The 23153-nt window shown below is 37.2% G+C and overlaps 1 pseudogene; it reads right to left on the bottom strand.

Moving 5' to 3' along the window:
- Positions 1-23153, bottom strand: part of LOC111550678 — a 61241-nt pseudogene that overhangs the window by 13300 nt on the left and 24788 nt on the right.

Here is a 23153-nt window from a genome sequence, read left to right as displayed (position 1 = left end):
TTATGTCACCTGTGTATTGAGATGTTTAATTTTTTTTGCATATTCTTATGTCTCCAATTGTTTTCTGAAGTCTAAGTTCATTAGCTAGTACATACCGAAGTATCTTAAATAGCAGTGGAAATAGTAGTCATCCTGTCATTGACCTTGACCAAGTCCATTGACTCGGACTTTTTCTCTAGGGTTTTCCCATTAAAAGATTACGTTGGCTTTAGAATCTTTCTCTCTTTCTCTCTCCCTCTCCTCATTCCATCTCACTCTATATACAATAGATAGATAGATGATTGATAGATGATAGATAGTCTACCTTCTTGTCTAAATGATTTTTCAATAGTAATAAATTATAGATATTGTCATATAATTTTTCATGATCTATGGAGATAGTAATGTAAATTTTCTCCTTATATTGATTAATATAGTTAATTATTGTGATACATATTCAAATTTTGAAGTAGTTTTGCATTCCTGATATAAAACCTGCTTGATGTAGTATCTTCTAAATGTAATGTTGGGATCTTCTGCTAGTATTTTAGTCAATATTTTTGCATGCATATTTATAAATGATATTTATCTTCAATTTTTTTCTCTGCTGCATTTATCAGGTTTCCTTATCAGTGCTACATTTGTTTCATAAAAATAATTTGAAAGTTTTTCTTGCTGTCTATGTTCTGATGAATTTGTGCAAGATTGGTACTGTTTGGTCTCTAAGTTTGGCAGAATTTCCTTTGAGATGATCACGACCTACCATTTCTCTTCTCTCTTCTTTTTTATTATAAAGTAATTTTAAATAACTTTTATTTTTTCTATGAAAATTTGCCTGCTTCAGTTTTCTGTCTCTTAATAGGGTCAGTTTTGGAAGACTGTATTTTGTAAAAATGCATCCCTTTTCTCTAGTATTACCATCACGCATTACCATCAATTATAATTTACCCCGGGCTGGGTGTTAGAATAGCAATAGTTGTGAGGCTGGCTACTATAGTTTACACCTCTATTATTCACATAGCAGAATAAACAGCATTTTTCCCTCTTCTTTGGGTGGTTTATTTGTATTGTATTGTTTTAATTTTAATTTCCCATATATCAATAATTATCTCTTCCTCACTTTTTATTAGCTTGTATGCTTCTGCTTTATCTTACCTTTTTATAGATTAAATTAATGATTCATTTATTTTAATTTTTTTCCTAATGAAGCAGAATTTGATTTATTTGATGTAACCTTTTTATGGGGTCCTCTACCACACTAATTCTTGTTTTTGTTTTTATTTCATTCAGTGTAATTTCTTTTAGCTATTCTTTAACACATACAGGCAGTCCAGGTTTCTGCATACACAATTAAATATCTAATATTATTAATCTCATAATTTTCAAATTAAATAAATTGCCTTTGTTTTGAAGAAAACCTTACTTATGCAGTTAGAATTCAATATTGTCTCATATGACATCTAATGCAGTGCCAAGTACAGAGTCTGTATTCTAAAATATATTTTGAATTGGGAAATTATCAGTCAGTTAATTAATACCTTGAAGCCTGATGTAAAACAACTTGGTGAAGTGGCTATAGACTGTTTCCTAGGTTGAAAGCTTCATGTTAAGAGTTTATGCACCGTGAGGGTTAATACGGTTCGGCTCTGTGTCCTCACCCAAATCTCATCTTGAATTATAATCTCCACATGTCGAGGGAGGAACCTGTAATCCTCACATGTGGAGGGAGGGAAGTGATTAGATTATGTGGGTAGTTTCTCCCATGCTCTTCTCATGATAGTGAATAAATGCTCACAAGATTTTATGGTTTTATAAATGGCAGTTTTTCCTGCTCTCATGCATGCCTTCTCACCTGCCACCATGTGAGACGTGCCTGCTTTCCCTTCTGCCATGATTCTGAGTTTCCTGAGGTCTTCCCGGCCATGCAGAACTGTGGGTCAGTTAAATCTCTTTCCTTTGTAATTTTCCAGTCTTGGGTAGTATTCTTCATAGCAGTGTGAGAATGAACTAATACAAGGGTATATAGTTTTTGCTCTCAAAATTTTAGGTAGATAAGAGTCTTATCCATGAAAGCATTAAAGGAAAGGCATAAAAATAGTGAGTAAAGTATTATATATGATATAACCTAATATAATAATAACTTCTAAAATAATTTCTCTAATGGTATCAGAAATGAATATTTAATATCAAAACATTGGTGGGTAAGTTGGAGGTGATTATAACCTTATTCCAGATAGTAGGTCATGTATGTTCTTTAGTAGGGATGAACTACACCTCAAACAATCAGCAACAATGTGACCAGAGTTCTTAATGATTCTTCTCCTAAAATATTAGATGTCATAATTATCTTTCTAGACAGATGCCAAAGCAGAGCTTTTCACTATTTTTTATTTTGGAAAACTTTTGATAACTGTAAAATTGTATTGCTCTCCTTGGTCACACATCATCTGTTACCTCTCTATCCTTCTCCCAGGTGAGAATCTACTCTAAGAAATGATTTTGCAAATTAAGAGAGCTCTTTTTAAATACACCCATTACATATTATATGTTTAAATAATGGCCACTGATAACTATCCCCCTATGGCATTTCTGATGTTTTTCACTTGAAACTCTGATAGCATCTGGGCCATGGACTAATGCTATGTAGGAGCAGGTAAGGGCCTGCCAGAGAGGTTAAAACGTGAGTCATGTTGACAGATGGCTTGGAAAGCATTTTCAATTACAGAAAGCAAGGAGCTAATGAATAGAGAAGGTATAAACAGAAGACTATGGTAACCGAGTATCTTGTGCAGAAACTATCATCTGTAATAATGGTGTGAACACACCTATGAAATATGAATAAAATAGATTATACTTTAGCAAAAGTCTTTTTTCGTAGCGCACACATTTTTAGTCTCGGTTGGTATTTGTAAGTCAGCGTTTCTTCTAGGAAAATCTAAATCATTTGAAGTATTTTCTTTTTGTGGGCGTTTCTATTTTGAATTAAATCAGTGCAGGCCAGTGCTGTCTTTCTGCTCAAGGAAAGAGTAGAAGATTCAGCATTAGAACACCAGGGTTTGAATCCTGGCTTTAGGTTGCACTGTGTTCTTGGGCAATTGCTAACACCAACGCACCTCAGTTTTTAAACCCGTGTAATACACATAATAACCTACATGAGAACAAATGTAAGATAATATATGTAGAGGCACTGGATAAATCTTAAATGTAAATTTTTACAGGCATGTTCTTGGGTGATAAAATCCTCTTCCTGTTACTCTTCTTTATTCTTTGTTTATGCATTTTTGTTGATTTTGTTTGTTTTTATTTCATTTCATTTTCATTTTATGTACTGAAGGTGTACTTTTGTGTGTGTTTTTTTTTTTTTTTTTTTTTTTTTGGTACAGAGTCTCACTCTATTGGTGAGGCTGGAGTGCAGTGGAACGAAATTGGTTCATTGCAACCTCCACCTCCCAGGTTCAAGTGATTCTCCTGCCTCAGCCTCCTGAGTAGCTGAGATTACAGGTGCACGCCACTGTGCCAGGCTAATTTTTGTATTTTTAGTAGAGACGGGATTTCACCATGTTGGCCAGGCTGGTCATAAACTCCTGACCTCAAGTGATCCACCCGCCTGGGCCTCCTAAACTGTTGGGATTACAGGCAGGAGTCACCGCACCTGGCCTTACATGATGTTTTGATATACAATATGCAGAATGAAATGATCACTACAGTCAAGGTAATTAACATATCTATTGTCTCACATCATTACCTTTTTCTGTGTATATGGTAAAACCACCTAAAATCTATCCTTTTAACAAATTTCCAATACACAATACAATAATATTAAGTGTAGCCCTCATGTTGTATATTAGAGCTCTCAACTTTATCTTGAATAAGTACAGTCTGTACCCTTTGACCAACATCTCTCATTCCTCCTACCCTCACCTCTAAAGTTCTTTCTGTTTCTATGCATTTAACTTTTGTTTAGGATTGCACATTTAAGAGAGATCATGCCTATTTTTCTTTTTATGTCTGGTGTATCTCACTTAGCATAATGCCGCCAAGTTCGTGTATGTTGTTGCAAATGATAGGATTTCCTTGTCTCTTAAAGCTGAATAATGTTCCATCATTTGTGTGTGTGTGTGTATACAGTTGATTTATCCACACATCAGTCATTGGTCACTTAGGTTGTGTATATATCTTAGCTATTGTCAGTAATGCTGCAATGGACATGCGGGTGCAGAAAGTGGGAATAATAATGGTATCAGTCACATGTGGGTGCTGTGGTCATTAAAATTTTTAAAAAGTTAAGCTCTTAGTCTGGGCCTAACATACAGCATGTGCTAAGTAAGTTCTAGTTACTGCTGGTGCTGATGTTTTCCTGCTTTTTATATTACAAGAGTTACGTTTTTGGTATTTACACAACTGTTTCCCATTTCTGTGTTTTGCCATTTGGGGACAGAGTATTTGTGAACCTTACTGTGATTGAACAAATTTCATTGCTAAAGCTACAGTTTATGGACTATGGTGTCCTAAGTGAGACTAACCTTCCCTGGGAGAAATCAGAATGATTGGGAGAGAATACAGAGGACATGGTAATTGGCAGTTCCCGTATTTGCTGACTGTATCCACGCCACGTGGCACAGCTCCAGGCACCACACAGCTCAAGATGTTCAGTGTTTTAGCTACGCAGGAGAAGCGGATGGCAGAATGATAGAGCCCAGTGCTTAATTGTTTTAACATCCTCATTCAAATGCAAGCTGAGTTTCAAAGATAGACATCCTTTTATTTCAACAAAGGACAGATTTTACTGACAAAAATAAATGCTGAAACTACAACCTCAGAGAACCATTACACTGCAAATGTTTCACTGAAGTTTGACTCTGTTTTCTCTCAGCTGTGGAGGCATTTATGGAAAAGTGAGAGCCATAAAATGATGTTCTAACATAATATTATCTGCAATCTTCTCCAGGAAGAAGATGCCTATGAGTCCAGTTGGATTTTACTTTAAGGTACTCACAGCGGCAAATCAATCAGAGTGTATTTTGAGGCAAGTTTTAGCAAGTATGTTCTTCTTTAGTGCTGAAATATAGAAAGAATATAATCACACAGATATTTTAATTTGACTATAAATCACTCCTTGCATAAAACCTATCTGACCTAGAATTTCTAAGTTTTCCAAGTATTTTTTTAAATTTTAATAACAAATTTAACCACTATATCAATGCTACAGTATAAAATGAACTTAGAATTTTAAGATAGTACTAGACATTTGCCTGTGTTCGGAGGAAGAACATGCGTGTGTGTGCACATGTGTGTGCGTGTATGCATGTGTGTATGTGCATGCATTCAGACATGTACATAGGCATAACTTTTATATTTTTATATTGTGCCAGAAAGATTTATTTTGTTACAAAGAGATTTACTTAACAAACATGGGGAAAAGGAAGGAAAAGAAAAATATAAAACAATTGCTTGGGAATAAATTGAGAAAATTATTCAAGAATCAGAGAGATCAGTCGGGTCTTAACATTACACAGCCTTAAATAAAGCTTTATTTTGAGTAAGCCAACCTATATTTATGCTGCAGAGAGGGGTATATCCTGAAATTTACATATATCCAGTGATGCATAAATCGATCAAATGCAAGTAGCAAAATTCTGTCTCAAAAAACAGTACTTCTGTTTTTGCTCTTTGTCTTAAAAATGGCTTGTTTCTTGTTAAAGATGAACGAAATGCCTTAATATTTGTTTTAAATATTAAATAATAACGTAAAATAATTTAACCTGGGTCATGATGCCAGATTGAAATAACAGACTGAGATCTGTTGACAGTGTTAACAACTACTAGTACCCTGAAATCAAACTGATCAAGGTGACACATTCTGGCCATACATAATTAGGACTGACATCCATACTGGTGACCACAAGGTTTTATGAAGTATTGAGATACTTTTGTAATTATCGACCAAAACAATTCTGCATTTTTAAAGATAAAATTTATTTTTCCCATTGTCTTTAAAGATTGTGTTTCTGCAAGATGGGAGTGAGACTTGGAAGTTATATTCTTAATAAAGTAACCAGGCAATTATGACCATCAACCTGATTTAAAAAAAAAACCACGGTCCAAATACAGTGAAAACTAGCTTTTGAGTCACACTATTTCTGCTTTAGCATTGCAGGTTTATAGGATACTGTACTAGTCCATTCCACGCTGCTCTGAAGAAATACCTGAGACTGGGTAATTTATAAAGGAAAGAAGTTTAATTGACTCACAGATCAGCATGGCTGGGGAGGCCTCAAGAAACTTTCAATCATCACTGAAGGTGAAGGGAAAGCAAGGCGCCTTCTTCACAGGGCAGCAGGAAGGAGAGGTGCTGAGCAAACGGGGAAAAGCTCCTTATAACACCATCAGATCTCATGAGAACTCACTCACTACCATGAGAACATAATGGGGGTAACCGCCCCCATGATTCAATTACCTCCTTCCAGGTCCCTCCCACGACACTTGGGGATTATGGGAACTACAATTCAAGTTGAGATTTGGGTGGGGACACAACCAAACCATGTCAGGTTCTCTCTAAGAACAAGAATTCTCCTGCCACTTAGTGTAACTTGGTGTTATTCAAATTCTTTCTCAATTTCTCTAGGTTTCAATGAGCAAAAACAATAGCAAGTATAGTTGATTCTCATCATTTCAGGAAATCTTTAGTTGTGAATTTGCCTTGCTAAGATTTATTTGTAGCCCCCTTTTGGTTTCAGCTCTCATAGTAGGAACATGTGGTCATTTTGCAGTCTGTGTAGTGCCATTATTTTGACATTTGTGTGCCTTTTCTTTTTTCTTTTTTTTTCTTTTTCCAGAGTCTCACTCTGTTGCCCAGGCTAGAGTGCAGTGGTGCAGTCTTGGCTCACTGCAACCTCTGCTTCCTGGTTTCAAGTGATTCTCCTGCCTCAGCTTCCTTAATAGCTAGGACTACAGGTAGACGCCACTATGCCTGGCTAATTTTTTTTTTTTTTTTTTGTATTTTTTATAGTAGAGATGGAGTTTCGCCATGTTGGCCAGGCTGGTCTCAAACTCCTGAGCTCAAATGATCTGCCCGCCTTGGCCTCCCAAAGTGCTGAGTTTACAGGCATGAGCCACGGTGCCCGGCCCTATTTGTGTGCTTTTTGTTGATGATTCTGCGTTTACACTGGCCCCTAACCATAGTGCCAAACTGCTGGCTAGTGTTCCTAGATACAAGAAGTCAGGTATCAGCTTCAGTTGGGCATGAGTTACAGATCATCAATGAGTTCATAATGTTAATGCATCAATCATATACATCAGATGAGGTGTCTTTCAAGAAAATCACACACACAAAGAGGTTATGTATAGATTGTTTGATGAAAATGACCGGAGGCTCGCAGGAATCTAACCCTGCACTTCCCTTAGGAGCAACGGTTCTGTATTTAATTCAGTATTTACAGCAACTTTATAGAACACAACTACCATGAAACATGAAAATCCGTTGTATATAATGAATAAATTTACCTTACATTTTAAATTCATCTCAATATAAGTTAATGGCTTGTGTGTGATTCTTAAAGCCTCTTTGGGATGGTATAAAATAGAGTCCAATAAGAAATCTATATAAAAACATAATCTGCCTTTGAATAAATGTGTTTTTATTAATAGCTATTGTACATATGCTATGTTAAATCCATCTTATTTATAAGAGCAATATTTTATCACTATAATTAGAGTAACAATAATTGTTATTGAGTAGTAACATACTGGCTGAAAATTCCTAGGTGTCCAGAACCATGGATAGCAGAACACATGCATTTTTTCATTTAATCTTCCATTGTACAGGTGAGCACAGGAAGGAATAGAGATTTTGAGACTTCCCCAGACACACTGCTGGTAAAAAAATAGACCTATTAATACATATTTTTATGTTAAGTGTTTTTTATTTTTTAAGTATGTATTAACTATATAGAAATATGTACATATATTAAGTAGATTAAATGTGTATTGGCATAATTAACTTTTTGATGCCTGTTGCCTTAGTAGATTGTAACTCTCATAAAAGAGGATCTCTTGTTTTTCTTATCTTGGCTTTAGTGCGTCTTGTGAACACGAGCCCTCCATACAGAATGGACACACAAATGGGTGTGTGCTGCATGTCAAGTGGGCTTTGAGCCAATGATGTTAGCGTTACATCTTAGAATCACAAGGTAAAGAAATCCTAGTAGTGTTATGTAATGAGGAGTACATTAGTCCCCTCCCTGGCAATAGTTAACATTGTCAATATTGGAAAGTCACTTAGTTAATCTGAGTCGCACATTTTAAAGTATACAATGGGGAAACTGTTATCTGTCCTTTGCCTTATTTTAAGTTACTTCCACATCCACAACACTTACGAATATTAAATGACACATTAGCTGTAAAAACAATGTCAAACACACAGGAGTTGCTGGCTGTGAATCACCATCATCATCATCATCATCATCATCATCATCCACTAGATTCCGTCATTGCTTCTTTCAACATTTAGAGTTTGACAGTTGTTTCCTTGAACTAAGTTCAAATATGATCCTTAATGTTCCTGCTTTTTATACTAGTCTTGCCCAAATTCGTATGAGTTGAACCATTTCTAAGATATATCATTAAAATTAAAAAGAAGACTTTCAGCAATTTGTATTTTGTATGTTTTTACTGAGTCAATTTTGGCTTAATTTCTCATATCATGTTTGATTACATATCACTCAAAGGACATCTGAATTTGGCACTAAATATCTCTTTGATCAACCATCTCAGAATGTTGGGATTTTCTTAATGGAGTACCTCCCTACATCCGAATGAAATACACTAGCAAATAAAAGCAGTGATATCTTATTGTTCCATAAATAGCAATCAATAAATCCTTTTTTAAAAAAATTAAAATTTCCTTACAAACTCATCTTGAGTTCATTAGATAACATTCAAAATCCTGGCATTATCCCCCTACAAGCAGAGTTTAGCTTTTCAAATGGCTGGTAGGAAAATTTAAGAGCTTCATTTTAGAGTCGGGCAATTGATTTCCTTTTTATGATGTGATAAATTTTAATGCCCAATAACCTCAATGAGAAAAGAGTCTTCTGTGAAGCATTTACTCAATAAATATTGATGTGGGTTGATTTACAACATTGCACCCTGTCAGCAATTTATGTTTTTAAGGTAACAAACTTAAAATGGAAACCGCTGAAGAATTTTACTTCTAAGAGTATGTTGAATACTTAGTTGTCTTCTTTTAACTTTCATCTCTGCCTTGTTTGGTGACTAATACCAAAGATATTTTGTTCCTCAGGTTGATTTTTCTATATGACGAGATAGAAACTCACCAGATCTATGGCTTGAAAACATTTCCCATCCCAGACAAAGTTTCTTGTCTTTCATTGTGTCATAGGTCAAAAACAAATTCTACAATGACCTTTCATACAATGAAAGCAAGATGAAAGTCAGTCCTGTGAAGTTAACCACTCAGTACTCTGCTGCCTGTTGAAAAAAGCAATTTTATGTCAAAAGAACTACAGAATCTCAGCCTGAGAAAGAAGCCCCCAGTTTCTCTTGAGCCAGTGTGGTTTTAAGTTAGGTAAGTTTGAAATGACTGAGAAAATGGGGGAAATCAATGCATGTTAATACACATTCATTAGGTACCTGTTCTGCATAGGCATGTGCAACATTATTCAACATCCGGTAAATATTATTGAGCTGTCTTATGAGTAAATAATTGTTCCAGGCATCTGAGATAAGGCAATAAACAAAAGATACAAAGGCTCTTTGAAAACGCAGTTTACATTGTAGTGAAATGAAGTGGGTGAATAAATATGTGTCAGGTAGAGATAAGTTTTGTGAATAAAAAGAAACCAAAGCAGGCTAAAATAGTACACAGGATAGTTTATGTCTGGGCTACCTGCTGTTTGCTTGCTTTATAGACGATGAGGGAAAACTACTTTAAAGAGGTGATATTTGAGAAGAAGCTTGAAAGGAGTGAGAGAATAAGCCAATTAGAGGTGAGAGAAAGAATATTTCGATCAGAAAAAAACAGCAGGTGGAATCAACTTGGCATGTTTAAGGAAGAGCGAGATCAATGTGATTGGGAGAAGCAAGTGAAGGAAGAGTGAAGGAAACCCAGTCAGGGGCTAGAGTTCAGATTTATTTTACCCATGAGGGGAAGCCAGTAGAAGGTTTTAAGTCTGGGAATAGTATTCTCTTGTCTTATGTATATTTCAAGAAAGATTCACTGGCTGTCGGGTAAAAGTAGATTGTTGGAACCCATCTTTATGAGCTTGGAGTACTCAAAGTTCCTTAAATAGTACACCAACAGCAGTATCCATAGAGGAAATGTTTGACCAATGGGACCACATGAAAATTAATACCTTCTGTTCATCAGAAGACACCATCAAGAGAGGAAAAAGTCAGCCTGTAGAGAGGGTGGTGATATTTGCAAAATATATGTATTGCAAATACACATGTATATGTGTATACAGATACAAATACACATGCATATACACACATATATGTATACAAATATGTATACACCCATGTGTGTACATATGTGTGTGTGTATAATGCCTCATATCCAAGATATTCAGAATATAAAGATATAAAGAACTAAAAATCAATAAGAAAAGATAACCCAACATAAAGCAGGCAGAAGACATGGGTGTTTTTATAGAAGATGACATATTTGACCAAACAGTAACATGGAAAGGGGCTCTCAAGTTTGTTAGCCATCGGGTTACTGCAAATTAAAATCACAATTTGATGCCACTAGATATTCACTAGCATGGCTACAAGGAAACAATGGAAAATGCCAAGTATTAGGATGTGGAGCAACCAGAATGTTCAGATGCTGCCTGTGGAAGTGAAAATGGGGATGACAGCTTGACTAAGTATATGGTGCGTGGAAAAGAGAGAGAACAAGCATGCCTCTTAGGGACTTTTGCCTGAGTAACAGAACGAATAATGGTCTGGATTCAAGATGGAGATGGCAATTGTAGATACCATTTGAAAGGGAAGAGAGAGGTAAAGGATGTCTTCTCCCTGTTTGAAGTTTCTATTGGACATTCTAGCAGAGTTTCTGAGTAGGTAGTAGGACACGAAGATTAAAAAAGATGTCAAGATTTGTAAGATAAACTTGGGTGTTTCAGCACCTAGATGATATGTAATGCATTGTGATTAGATGAGATCACCTGGAAGGTGAATAAAAATAGAGGAGAGAAGGAGGCCAAAATTGAGACGGCCCAGCATGCCAACATTTGGAGTTTGGAGAATAAGAGAAACACAAAATAGACAGAGGTAGTCAGAGAGCAAATGCAGAAGAGTACAGTGTCACAGAAGCCAAGCGTTCAAGTTCAAGGTGTTTCAAGGAGGATTTGAAGAGGAAATGGTAAGCTAGGCTAAACAAGGGAAGGTTTTGGAAGGTGAAGACAGAAGCTTGACTACTCAATTAGGCAAGATGGAAGTTACTGACAACCTTGAAAGGGGCCTTTCCAGTGGATGTAATCCCAGAATCTGGTTACAATGATTTGAGAAAAAAGTTGAGGCTGGGCACAGTGGCTCACACCTGTAATTCCAGCACTTTGGGAGGCCGAGGCAGGTAGATCAGGAGGTTAGGAGTTTGAAAACGACCTAGCCAACATGGTGAAACCCCGTCACCACTAAAAATATAAAAAATTAGTTGAGAGTGGTGGCGGGCACCTGTAATCCCAGCTACTCAGGAGGCTGAGGAAGGAGAATTGTTTGAACTTGGGAGGTGGAGGTTTCAGTGAGCCGAGATCACACCATTGCACTCCAGCCTGGGCAACAGGGCAAGACTTCATCTTAAAAAAATAAAATTAAAATTTTCCCACAAATAAAATTCCAGGCCAAGATTTTATCAAACATTTAAGGAAAAATACCAATCTCACACAAAATATTCCATAGTGTACAGGAAAATGGAACCATAGTGTACAGGAAAACAGAACCATAATGTACAGGAAAACAACCATAGTGTACAGGAAAATGGAACTCATACCATGAGACCAGTATTTCTCTGATTTTAGACTCATGAAGACCATTATAAAAAAAAGGGAACTATAGACAAAATCACTCATTAATACAGAGAAAAAATAGTCGAAGTTTAAGCAAACTGTATCCATCTGTATGTGTGTGTGTGTACACACATATAGAGAGACATGTTTTATCCCAGGATATGCAAAGTTTTTTTGCATATATTAAAATTAAGGTAATCTACCATATCAATAAGTCAAAAAAGAAAAAAAAAGCTTTTAAAAAATCAACACCCATTCATGATGAAATTCTGTCACCAAACTAGGAATAAGAGACATTTTTCAATCTGGTGAGCATCCATAAAAATATAGCTAAAAATAAAAAATATATTTAAATAGCTAATGTCAAACATAATAATGAGAGACTGAATTTTTTCCTAGTTCACTAACAAAACAAGGACATTTGCTTTTACTACTACTATTCAACATTTTACTGAGGATTCTAGCCAGTACAGTAAGACAAGTAAAAAAAGAAGTCATATAGATTGGAAATGAAGAAGTAAAACTGTCCCTATTTGTAGAGAAGATGATTGTGCATGTAAAACATCTTTAGGCTTCTTAGTGCTGGTAGCACTGATATGTCATTTAGCAGAGTCACAGCATACAAGGTCAATATTAAAAATTAATTGCATTTCTACATTTAAGCGAACAACAATTTGAAAGTGAAAATATTTAAATGATCATTTACAATGGTATCCTAGAATATTCAATACTTAATCGAGGTCCCAAGAATATCAAATACATAGGACAGATCTTGCAATACAATATAGTGTTTCATGTACAGGTATTCTACATGAAACACTATAAAAACTATTTTTTTAAAAAAATGACCTAAAGTAAATGAAATCGTAATCCATGTTGATAGATTAGAAGACTCAATATTGTTAAGATGTTCATTTTTACCCCAAATGATATACAGATCTCCACAATCCTAATCAAATTTCCAGCAGGGTTACATTTATTTATTTGTTTATTGTAAAAATTGACAACTTGTGTTTCAATTTACTTGGAAATATAAAGGATCTAGGATATCTGAAACTACTTTGAAAGAGAAAAACAAAAGTTAGACTTAGATTATATGGTATTAAGACTTACTTCAAAGCTATAGTAATCAAAACAGTATGGTACTGACGTAGAATAGACATGTAGATCAGTGGAGTAAAACAGAGTCAAGAACAGACATACATAAAAGATCAGTTGATTTCAACAAAGATTCCAAGGCAATTAGATGGAAAAAGAAAAATCATTCAACCAATTGTTCTGTACCAAATGTATATGCATAGGGGAATAAATAAATCTTTCTCTTTACCTCAAACCATGTATGATACCATATCTATATCTCTCTGTGATATAAATATATAATATACAAAGAACTCTTGAGATTCAATAAGAAGACAAAATTAAAATAGTCAAAAAATGTGAGCACATAACATACACACACACACACACACACACACACACACACACACACATCTCTCTCCAATAATAGCCAATAATCAAGTGAAAATATACTGAACATCTTAGTTGTCAGGAAAATGCAAGTAAAAATAACAATGAAATTGAAACTGCTGAAGTTAGAACTACTTGAGAATACCAATCATTGGCAAGGATATGGAGCGAGTGGATCTCTCATGCAATGCTGAGGGAATGTAAAATGGTGCGATGACTGCTAAGGGATGCAGTTTGACACTTTTTCATAAGCCTAAAGTTACATACGATTCTGCAATTTCTTTCCTACATATTTACCCGAGAAAATGAAAACATTTCACACACACTTACTTCTGCAGAAATGTTTAGAGCAGGTCTCTTGGTAATAGCTCCACCCTGGGAAAACTTTAAAAGTTTTTTAACAGTGAATGTGCAAACAAATTAATGTCTGTCTGGCCAGGAATATTACTTGGTTATAAAACAGCCAGAAATATCAACTCATGCAACGTTATGGAGCAATCTAAAACATATTCCTCTGAGGAAGCCAGATTCAGAAGAGTTTATAGCGTGTGATGCCATTTACGTGAAATTCTAGAAAAGTGAAGTCAATCTACAGGGACAGAAATTAGAAGTTACATCACAGGTTGCCTAGAGTCAGGGGTCCAGTTAGATTGACCTTAAAGGAGCACCGGGAAACTTTCTGTGATGATGCACATGTTCCATAGGCTGATTGTGATGGTGGTGGGAAGGGTTATTGGTCAAACCTCTTGATCTGCACTCTTCATTTGTGTCCATTTTAGTCTATGTAAATTATGTCTCAAAGTTAATTTTCAAAAGTTTTGGTCAAAAGTGCACCGTTGATCTAACAGAAATGTCTCCCAATTTGCGTCCATGGTATTTGATGAATTAAATAACATGCAAAGAAAATTAGCAGTCAGAAGCAGGACAGCTGTGGGTCTACTTGGTTCCACTTTGAGAGATGCGGTGAGAAGTTTAAGAGGGACTTATGGCAAAGAACAGTGTCATTAGTGGAAGGGTATGCAGTGGTTTTTGAAGAATTGACTTGAACCTACTCTTTTAAGAAAGATTTTGGCAAAGTTTGCCTCTCTTGCTCATTTGGTCTGTTCTACTAAAAATTAGACCGGTGTCAACAGCTTGCTACTAGAATTGCTTTCCTCTATCTCACTGTAACTAATGTGTTCACACTGCCAAAAGCAAGGAGAAGGAACAAAGTATCTAAGAAGGCACAAACACGGATTGGATTTAAAGCTGATAGATAAAGAAATCTCACTTTATGTCTCAGTGGAAATAATCAGTAAAGACATTAGCTAAATTGAACGAGAGAGGGACAGGCTGTGAAATTTTAATCTCAGTGAGCAGACAAATTAGTTGACCATGTAATTGTCCTATGACAACCAGGGATTGTTGGAGAATCACTTGGAAGGTGTGTCTATAACTTTAAAATGAAACATACTAACAGGGTTGTATGTTTTTAATTAACTACACTCAGCTTTGTGGGTACAGGCTCTGAGTAGGCAAAAGAATGAAGAAGCCAGGCTGTTGGGTGATTGTGGGGTGTGTAATTGGAAATAGAAATGTTTCTTAGCCACAACAAAATCATAGTTTATTCAAGAGACATACCCACACACATATATTTTTGTTGTTTTCATTGTGATGAATGATTTCTAATTCTCCTCTAGGTCAACCAGTTTTATTTTGTGCTTCCATATTTTTTGAAGTACTATTTCCTCTACCATGGAAAATATCTCTTTCTCCACCTATGACATTCCTATTCATTTTTAGAAACCTCACTCAAATATTTGCACTTCTTTAAAATATTCCCTAATTCCGCTGGATGTTTCATAGATCACTGTCTCAGAATATGTTGTTCATGATCGGAGACTTTACAGATTTACTTATCAATTTGTGTGTTTCTTCTCTTACACCGTGACTCATTGTCCTCCTCCCATTCGCTAACCTAACCATTTGGTTGCATCTCCATTTAACTCTTTTTGTTGGGTTATCATAACATTCCCAGTCGCTTCTCTTCACTTTGCCAGGAGGCTCTACCTGGTCCACAATGGTGTTCTCAATCAGCACACAGTTGGTACACCATCCAGCCTTCTAGAATTCAAAATCTGTCAATATCGCTTAACTTTAGTCAACTGAATTAATTCACTGTATAAGTCAATGTGGTGGTAAGTTAAGCAAATATAGTCCCTTCCTAACTGAAACTCATATTCTGCTCATTTCCTGGATCTTATCTTGAAAAGTTTTTCATTTCCATAATACTGAACTAAAATACATGGATCTATAACTGTACCATCTCGTCTCTCTCATATTCCCACTTCACTTTTAGCACAACTTTTACAAGGTAAATTTATTGAGATATTAGAATCTCAAATCCTTCTCTTTTCTCCTTGCCCATTATCCTTTGCACACATAGTTAGGGCAGAATATGAAGGCATAAGAAGTGTAAAAATTGAGAAGAAACTTCATTATTGCAGAGAAACCTGGTGCCCAAGAAAACCAGCCTGCTCAGAAGAAGGATCTACAGAAGTGGATTCTGCATTTTGCATAGTCTTAAGAGAAAAATGTTGCTGTTTCTATTTCTGCTTCTTCTTTGACTACTTTTATTAACTAGCTAGGATTTACTGAGGGCTTAGCATAAGCCTGGTATTTTTCTTGGAATTGGTACACATGATCACATCTAATTCTCTACAACAATGGTTATCAAAGTGTGTTCCCTGGATGAACCGGCAGCATCAGCAACCCTGGGAACTTGTTAATAATGCACATTTCAGGTCCCGCCCCGTCCAACCAAATGAGAACTTTGGGGTGAAGCTCAGTAATGTGTTTTTCCATCACCCCAGATGATTCTTGAGGCACACAATGAATGTGAGAAACACAGGATTGAAAGATCATTAAATTTCATGCTAATCTGGGATACTCTGGTTTATTCCAGATAGATGTAAATGCTGAAGAGTTTAATACTTTGTTGAAGTTTTTGATGTTTTCTCTATTATTTTCTTCGTTATCTCTGGAATAGTTCTTAATCACATCATGGTATGTGCCAGCCCTGCAAACCCCAGTTAGAAAGAGCTTCATTTGGCTTTTAGAGCTTTTGAAACCACTTAGCCTGATTGTAATTTTATTTTCATGCAGCTGAGATACCATAAATGCTCATATTGCTGATCTTGAGCTGCATAACAAGGACAGTATACATTTTATGTTAAACCTTGATATAATCTCTCAGAGTTCAATTAATGTGATACTATTGGACCAGCAGTTTTAGGTAGCCCAAATAACTATTTGTATGTTTAAATAGGTTTTTAAATATGGCATCGAGTTGAAATAGCGAAAACTTTCATTTAAAAAATTAACTTTGAGTCTTCTGTAAATAGATGTTAGAATGCTCAGCTAAAACAAATTTTTGAGAGTAGCTTATTTAATGTAGGGGAATTCAATTTTCACTAATATTATTAAAATAATAAGGCAATCCATGTCATAATATAAGAAAATAAGAAAAAACTCTAAAATATTTTTATATATAGATTTTCCAAGTAGATTTTTATATAGGAAAATTGGTTAACACAAACCAATACAACATTTTTACTACTGGGCATGTTAGAATTGTGAGGAAACATACTTACATCTTCTGACTTTTGTCATGGCTAAACCCAAGTGAGATGCTGCAAAAACATAAAGGCTTCCCACCCCCTCAAAAAAAATTAGAAAAACAAAACTTTGTTAGGACTGAGAAATGTTAAAAACAAAGCAACACAAAAGGTATTTTCTGAATAAAATGCCAATGCAGGTGGCAACTAGTAGAAAACAGACTGCTTGTGATTATTGCTCCTCGTGATAACTGAAGTGTTACCTTTAATAAATAGGAAGCTGGTAATGAGAATAATTCCAGAATTTAAGAAAAAAAATAGTTACTTTGAAATTGAATGCATGAATTCACTATCATTAATGACAATGGACAATTTAATCACTGTTAAATTGATTAATCCTTATTAAATACAACCTCATAGTTATATTTGGACTATCACTGAGGAAACAGTTACACGTATTGTACCTTATTATAAAATTATTAACAGATCAGAATTTGACACTCTAAATACAAATAGTTAACATATCCTCTTGAAGAAATTCATATAACGGTAGCATATTCTCACTTATGTTTTGAAAGGTGATTTAAAGAATTAGAAAAAAATGTACCACAAACATTAGACGTCCAAATGAAGCCACTTATAACTTCACAACAACCTCTACTGCAGGATTTCCGGTGAACTTAAAAGAGGCTGTGATCAATTTGAGATCTGATTAGATCTGGCCTTTAGGTGTTTGGACTTTGGGGAGTCCCCTCTCCTGAAGGCTTTATCCCTTTTGAGTGCAATTATTGTCTGTTTCTGGGTCCAGGTGAAAACACTGTCTGACCAGGGAGTAAACTGAGACTCAAACCTGACAAGTCCATCTAGTAGTGGATGAAAATGTGGGAAAATTCAAGAAATATCCATTGTAAAAAGGCAACCACACGTGGCTGGAGGGCCAACCTTTTTAATCCTCAGATCTCAGGCATCTTCGTGAACAGGTCATTGTCTGCACAATAAGGACTGAGAAGACCTCGCTTCTTACTTGGGAAGGGGGAAGGTTGCTTTTAAAACCTGCAACCTGGGAGGAAATCTGTTTAGCTAATGAAACAGGCTTCTCTTGAGGCAGGCACAATCTAAGATGCTGTCGCTTATTATAAGATTAGTAATGACATGATACATCACCACAAGGATGTGTTGCTGAGGACCAATGGCCCTGGCCTCTCTGTCACAGAGAGGATTGATGCATACTTGGACTTTGCACACAGAGGCTGTTAGGCAAGGCCTTTAGAATTCTTTAGTAACTTTAATTTATTTGCTGGGATTCTCCATTTCTTCATTTGTTTCAAGATAATTCAAATTGTTCATTGGAGCACTTGAGTGATGGCTGCTCTAAATTTCTTGTCGGATAATTCTAATATCTGATTCATTCTGGTGTTCATTTTCTCATTGGCAACAGTGGATTGTCTATACTAATTCAGATTGTGCTTTTCCTGGTTTGTGGTATGACATCCACTTTTTCGTCATATTCTAGACATTTTGGATGTTGGGAGACTTTGATCCCACTTAAATATATTCTAGCAGACAAACTTATTTTGCTAAACATTTTTTTTCAACTTTCTTAAGTTTAGCTTGTAGGTCTTGGCTTACTTTTATAAGCTTTATATCGAATAACGTTTTAGTTTTCAGAGTACTTGCAATAACATTCTGGTATGCTTTCACTCTTCTGATGCCTCTGGGTCTCTGATTTCTATCTCTGCAGGTGCCTTTGGGTGGGAGTAAAACAAATATTGACCCTGATTTGCTTTCTGATTCAAGGGGAAGTTCAGGGGGATGCTGGCCCTGGGCCATTTTCTGCTGCAGGGCGGAGGTGCCAGGGATATCAGGCTAGCTGGCACTGCCCAAGGGCCACCCACAGCTCTGAGAGTGGGACAGGTGATGGTAGGTAGGTAGCTGCCCAGGCTCTGCTGAAGTTGATGCTGCTGGCAGATTGAGTCACCACCACCTAGGATGGGGAGGGCACCTGCTCAGGCTGTTGTGGCTGGGGAGGCCTGCTCTTCCCCAGGTGTGCTGGGGATCCCCCTGCCAGGCGTCTGCTAGTCTGTCCCTTTCCTGCCACTTTGTCCAGAGAGAAGCAGATTTTTTTTTTTTTTTTTTGGACAGAGTCTCACTCTGTCGCCCAGACTGGAGTGCAGTGGCACAGTCTCAGCTCACCACAACCTCTGCCTCCTGGATTCAAGCAATTCTCCTGCCTCAGCCTCATGAGTAGCTGGGATTACAGGCGTGTGCCACTACCATTCCACTAATTTTGGTATTTTTAGTAAAGACAGGGTTTCACCATGTTGGCCAGGCTGGTCTCTACCTCCTGATCTCAAATGATCCACCCACCTCGGCCTCCCAAAGTGCTGGGATTATAGGCGTGAGCCACCGCACCGGCCCCGCCCGACCCAGGTTTGTTTTTGTTTATTTTTCCTATTTTCTTTTGGTCTATTCCTGTTTCAAAGTCCAAGACCCTGGTTCCCAGTCTGGGATATAAGGGAGATAAAGGGGAAGCTTGCAGAGTTCACCTCAGCGTCACCAAGTTCGGGGATCCCCAGGCAGCCTTCCTTTTTTCCCTCACCTTTCAGAGTAATTTTATCTCTGTTGAATTATTTCCAAGGACCAAGGTAGCCTCCATGTTCCCCTCAGTTTGAGCAAACCTCAGATAGGCGTCCTGCTTCTAGGCCTGAACTCACTTTCACCAGCTCTTACGGAATGCAGTTACTCCCTTTCCTGGAAGCATTTGCTTTAGAAAAACTAGTCATTATCCTCACCTGTTTGAGATATAAATCTTTTAAAATGCTCCTTGGCAGTTTTGTAACCGGAAACTCTGTTTTCTAGCACCTGGGAGCCATGCCTTTGACATGTAATCAGAGAAGCTAGGGCGTCCCCACCTCCCAGGCTTTGGGAAAGGATAGAAGCCTGACTTCCCTGCTCTAAGTTGTACAGCTACCTCCTGCAACAAGATAAGAGGAAATGTACTTTTCCTTTGCATAAGGCCAATTAGCAAACACAGATGGCCTCAGATACGCTCTCCAACTCCACCTCTTCTTTCTGGGGACTGAGTCCTGACTTTCCTCTCATTGCAATAGCCTTCCTTAGCTGGTTACCTTGGTCCAGTGCAATATTTGCCTCTATATTCATATTAGAGTTTCTTGCTGGAACGCCTACCCAGTTTTCTTGAGATGTATCTGGGTTCTGAAAGCCCTCACTGGCTTCTCTCTCTTCCCCCGGCAAACTTGCTTTATAAATGCAAGGAAGGTTTTCGAGGTGACGGGTATGTTTAGCGCCTTGATTGTTCTGATGGCTTCATGGGTATGTAACCGCCCGCCCAAGGGGTTCACCTTGCCGGCTGCCTAGACAGAAGCAATTTATCAAGACAGGGGAATTGCAATGGAGAAAGAGTAATTCACGCAAAGCCTGTGCAAGAGACCAGAGTTTTATTATTACTCAAATCGGTCTCCTCGAGCATTCGGGAATCAGAGTTTTTAAAGATAATTTGGTGGGTAGGGGCTTGGGAAGTGAGGAGCGCTGGTTGTTCATGTTGGAGATGGAATCAAAGGGGGTCGAAGTCAGTTGTTCTTGCTGGCTTCTGTTCCTGGATGGGATGGCAGAACTAGTTGAGCCACATTACGGGTCTGGGTGGTGTCAGCTGATCCACCGAGTAGAGGGTCTGCAAAGTATCTCAAGCCCTTTTTTTTTTTTTTCTTTCGAGACAGAGTTTTGCACTTGTCGCCCAGGCTGGAGTGCAACGTCAACATCTTGGCTCATTGCAACCTCCACCTCCCAGGTTCAAGCAATTCTCCTGCCTCAGCCTCCTGAGCAGCTAGGATTACAGGCATACGCCACCACGCCTGGCTAATTTTTTATATTATTAGTACAGATGGGGTTTCACCATGTTCGCCAGGCCTGATCTTAGGTTTTGCAGTAGTGATGTTATCCCCAGGAGAGGACTGGGGAGGCTTAGATGCTTGGAGCCAGAGGCCGCACAACCCCTAAACTGTAATTTCTAATCTTGCAGTGAATTCATTAGTCCGGCAAAGGCAGACTGCTCCCCAGGCAACAAGGGGGTCTTTTCAGGAAACGGCTGTTACCAATTTTGTTTCAGAGTCAAACCATGAACTGAATTCCTTCCCAAAGTTAATCGGCCTATGCTGAGGAATGAACAAGGACAGCTTCAAGGTTAGAAGCAAGACGGAGCGGTTAGGTCTGACTTCTTTCACTGTCATAATTTCCTCAGTTATAATTTGGGAAAGGCGGTTTCAGGTGTGTGCATATGTTCACACTCATCAAATGGTACACATTAAATTTGTACAGTTCTTTCTATGTCAATTACACCTTAATAAAGCTGTTTAAAAAATGTACAGAGGCCCAGCTTTGAATATACCTTTCCTTCTTCCTCTCTTTCCCTCCTTCCCTCTGTACCTTCCTCCGTCTTCCCTTCTCCTCTGCTTCATCTTCGGTCTTTCTTTCTTTTCTGCATTCCTTTCTTTTTCAAGAACTATTTGGGATTTTTCTCAACTAAAACTTAGATGAAAATGTAAGAGGATGTTTTATTCCCTCGAGATACATCTGCATTTGAAGAAGGGATCACTTCTTTCCTCTCCCAAATGACTCTTATAAAACTATTTCAGCCATTGAAAGATTTGGTAAGTCTGAGATGTGAGACCAAAGTGTCTTTTATCTATTTTTATTTAGGGTAGGAACATAAAGTCAAAGGTTGTCACTGCCTATATGTTTAACAAAGATTTCCCTTGGTGGGAATTGATCATTACATATTTAGATCAACATTTTTTTCAATAACATATTACTAAGGATAGTGTTAAAAATTGCCCTTCAGAATACCTTAAATTGCCACAAAAGAACAATACAGTGCCATGTCTTTATGTCCAAGGCAGGACACTTTTTTCCCAAATCATTTAAACAGATCACTAGTATTAAACTTGAACACAAACTGAATTATTTGTGCTGTATTTGGGAGGCAGGTTGTCAAGAAAGCATACTGTATTTTTGAACACAATAATGACACCCTCAACAGGTTAAAAAATAAATCTCACATTTTGTGAGGCTAAATAAAAAAGCCCAGACTTGAGTCTCCCATCTGTTAACGTAAATTAAAATGGGGACCAGGCCTGCAGAAGCCTCAAGCAGACAAAGACTGCCAGGCCTCGTGACACCAACTTTGCTTGATTTGCAAACATAAGTAAAATGAGCTATTTCTTGTAATTGCCTATTTTGAAAAACAGAACATAAGCTCAACCAACCAAAAGCAGCCAACAAACTTACAATTATGTAACTAGAGACTTTCTGATGGACTAGAACAAATAAGGCAACTTTGTAACCAATCACACATCTTCTTTGTGTGGCTTCTTCCTTCACTCTATAAAAGAATGACCCTCATACTCCTTCCTTGAGGGCTCCAAACCACTTCTGGCATAGAGTTCCTAATTCCGGAATCATTATTTGCTCAAATAAATGATTAAGAGTGTTATTGTGCCTCAGTTTTGTTTAGCTTGCCTTTTAATACATTTCATCATGAATAAGAAGTGTATACTTATACTGCATATCAAAATAATCTCTCTCTCTCTTTCTTGCCATGAATGTATACAGCTAGGTTTTGGGGGCCAACAAATAACACCCTGCTTTGTTTTCCAGGGTCATGATCTCTTCAGTGATAAAACAGAAGTTACATGTTTTGGTATCAAAATATCTGCTTTATTACCAATAACGCTGATCAGAAAATATGGCCTTCGATTTGCAGCTGACTTCACTGACTAATAAACCTTCCCCTTTGATAGAGACAGATGAACGCACCAGCCCCAGGCAGTGTTGAAAAACTACACATCACAGGGGCCTCCCAAAAGGACAGACCCGGCCCTGGGAAGCTTGCTGTGTAGTACAAAAAATGCAGAATGGGAAAAAGTGGACTTTTCCTTTATCCCAACCTTGAGATATGAGAACACAGAGAGTCTGGGAATGTTCCTCCACATGAGGCCAGGAATATTCTTTCTTTTTGTTTTCTTTCTTTCTTTCTTTCTTTCTTTCTTTCTTTCTTTCTTTCTTT

This window comes from Piliocolobus tephrosceles, chromosome 18, assembly GCF_002776525.5.
Source record: "Piliocolobus tephrosceles isolate RC106 chromosome 18, ASM277652v3, whole genome shotgun sequence".
Classification (NCBI taxonomy): Eukaryota; Metazoa; Chordata; class Mammalia; order Primates; family Cercopithecidae; genus Piliocolobus; species Piliocolobus tephrosceles.
This window is presented reverse-complemented; position numbering and strand designations above follow the sequence as displayed.